The 2,585-nt window shown below is 36.7% G+C and overlaps 1 long non-coding RNA gene across 1 annotated transcript in view; it reads right to left on the reverse strand.

The window, feature by feature from the left end:
- Positions 1-2,585, reverse strand: part of LOC108295761 — a 77,387-nt gene that overhangs the window by 2,845 nt on the left and 71,957 nt on the right. The window lies entirely within an intron of this gene.

Here is a 2,585-nt window from a genome sequence, read left to right on the forward strand (position 1 = left end):
TTTAAGCAGCACCTGCAACAAGAGGATTGTGGAATACCTCAGGGTAAAGTAGAGATGGCTGGGGCAGGCACAAATTAACCTGAAATTCGTCAATCCACTAAAGACATATGGAATCTGAGGCCCCTGAAAAGTTAGCCAATACATGACAACAAACTAAATAAATATTCTGTATGATATTTTAACGGACCATTGAAAAACAGTATAGTCCTAATTAGAAATATATTATTCCAAAAATCTAGTGTTCTTTAAAAAAAACACCTATTGAAAATATTACACTGCACATTCTAGGGTACACAGTCAATTTCTAAACCTATATGCACAGTTCTTGGTACTCACAGATTTCAGCCTTTGGTGTTTTTTAATCTTACCCAAACTATATGTCAGCACCCCATGGAATGTTGCTTACCAAAATGCCACTGTTTATGTCACTTAATGTTAAGTGCTTTCATTAAGATATTGAGTGGTAATTTGGCAGAAAGCAATGGTATGACTAAGAGGAAAGGGGCTCCAGTTGATGGGTCAATAAAATTAACACTTGTCTTAGATGGACAGGATGCCTATGAATCTGATACCCACATAATTTATTTTTACTCAAATGACCACATGCCACTCTAATAGAGACAAATACTTTTGTGAGTTGATGGAGGTCATTATGATGAAGGCCTGAGATCTACAAATAGAAACTATTATAAGCAGAGTGCAAGTAGAAGGAGAAGGCCCCAGGTCTCATGCACTTAAAAATAATAAGCATTTAACAGTTCTGACGTACAGATTTTCACCCTAACATGATTGTAGCAAAATGATCATAGAACTTGGAAACCAGTGTGGCTGGCTATAGGCATAGGCAGGATAGGGACCAGTACTTAAGAGCTGTGGGGTCCCAGTTCTGGCTTTGACTTCTGGCATCAAAGTTAATTGAACAGTGGGGTCAGGATTATATCTTAATTGGAAATATTGAGTACGACTGGGTTAAACACTGTCCTCTTCTTTTCTATTTGGTCAAAATGTCCCAGAGCTCTTAAAGCACAAAAGTCCTACATGTAAGTAAGGCTGATTCCATATGTGCCTACAATGGAGAGTTCTAGGCTGTATTCCTATGAAAGCTCCCACCCACTTCCTGGCCTAGGTCTTTTTCTGGGGTAATTTCTGTCTGTCACTATTTTTATCATAGATGTTTTAAAGTACAGATTAAAATTTATGCAGGACAAACAGATAAACCAACAAGAACCAGACTGCATATTCATAATACAGTATATAACTGGAAGTCATGGTAACCAAAATTGTCAAACCATTTTTATATTGTAACATGGGATCTTTAAAATGTTTTTATCAGGGCACGTAAAGATCACTCAGAGCTCAAGAATTTTTCCTGCCACAGTGCAAAAGCAAAAGGAAGAGCTATGTAGTTGCCGTTAAAGATTGATCACAGAATGGTTTGAGAATTTTTAACATCCCTCTCCATAGTCTTACCGGTTATCATCAGATGAATCTAACTACAGCATGGCACTGATGTAGTTTATAGATTCATGGAACTTAGAGCTAGAAAGGACTTTATACTGAACATGTAGCCAGTACAGAAAATCTTTTTATGGTATTCTAACAGATGGTCATCCAGTGAATATTTTCAGAGGCAGGGAGCTTACTATTAAGGCAGTCCATTCCACTGTTGGACAACTCTGATTATGGGAAATTCATTCTAATACTGGGTTAAAATCTGCTCTTCTGTCACTTTCAATGTCCTGATTAGGCCAGTTGAACATACAGTGCAACATACAAGAAACCAGTTTCTTCTCCCTCAATAAATATTTGAGTTAAGGAACCTTGTAAGAAAAGTTCATTATCTCCCAATGTTTTCTGAAGCCTTCTCCATGAGCCCAGCATGGTGGATCGAAGGACCATCTAAATTATGAGCAGACAGCACTGCATCCAAATTCATATACTGAGCAGCGTTTCTAAGTTGGTAAGAGGTTGTCAGAGAAGCAACATCTCTATGCAGCAAAAGTAGATTTAGGAAGTAAAAGTAGACCAACCATTTATTTGCAAAGGTGGTTGGCATATTTAAGCATAATCCATTCACTAGTATCCTATGACTTCAAACACAAGAAGTATAATCAATTGCCAGTGTCATTAGAGTATCTCTTATTGAGATGGTATTTTTTGAAAAGCTCAGATGGGAGCAAACCATACATAAGGATTTAAACAAGTCAGTGTACATCATTATACTTTTGCATTCCTAATCACTACAACCTCCTTATACTTCAAGCCTAGGAATCCTTGTTCACATTATTATTTTTATTATAATACGGCTCAAAGTCTGATTTTTTTCCCTTTGGCAGAAATGTCAGAAACTGCTTGGCAAGTCTGATAGTGACATTTATTAGTTGATTAATGGAACACACTTAAGAAATAGCTGTAGCTCTTTAACTCCTTCATGCGGCTGGGTTCTAGGTTTAAACTGTGATTTAAAAAATATTAACTCTCTCAGGACTAAATCTTTCTGATATGTCCTGAGACACACAAGATAGCAGAAATCAGGCAAAATAGACTTGGCTTGATAAAGCTTTTTTTTTTTTTTTTTTTTTTTT

Source organism: Cebus imitator, unplaced genomic scaffold (assembly GCF_001604975.1).
Source record: "Cebus imitator isolate Cc_AM_T3 unplaced genomic scaffold, Cebus_imitator-1.0 Scaffold658, whole genome shotgun sequence".
NCBI lineage: Eukaryota > Metazoa > Chordata > Mammalia > Primates > Cebidae > Cebus > Cebus imitator.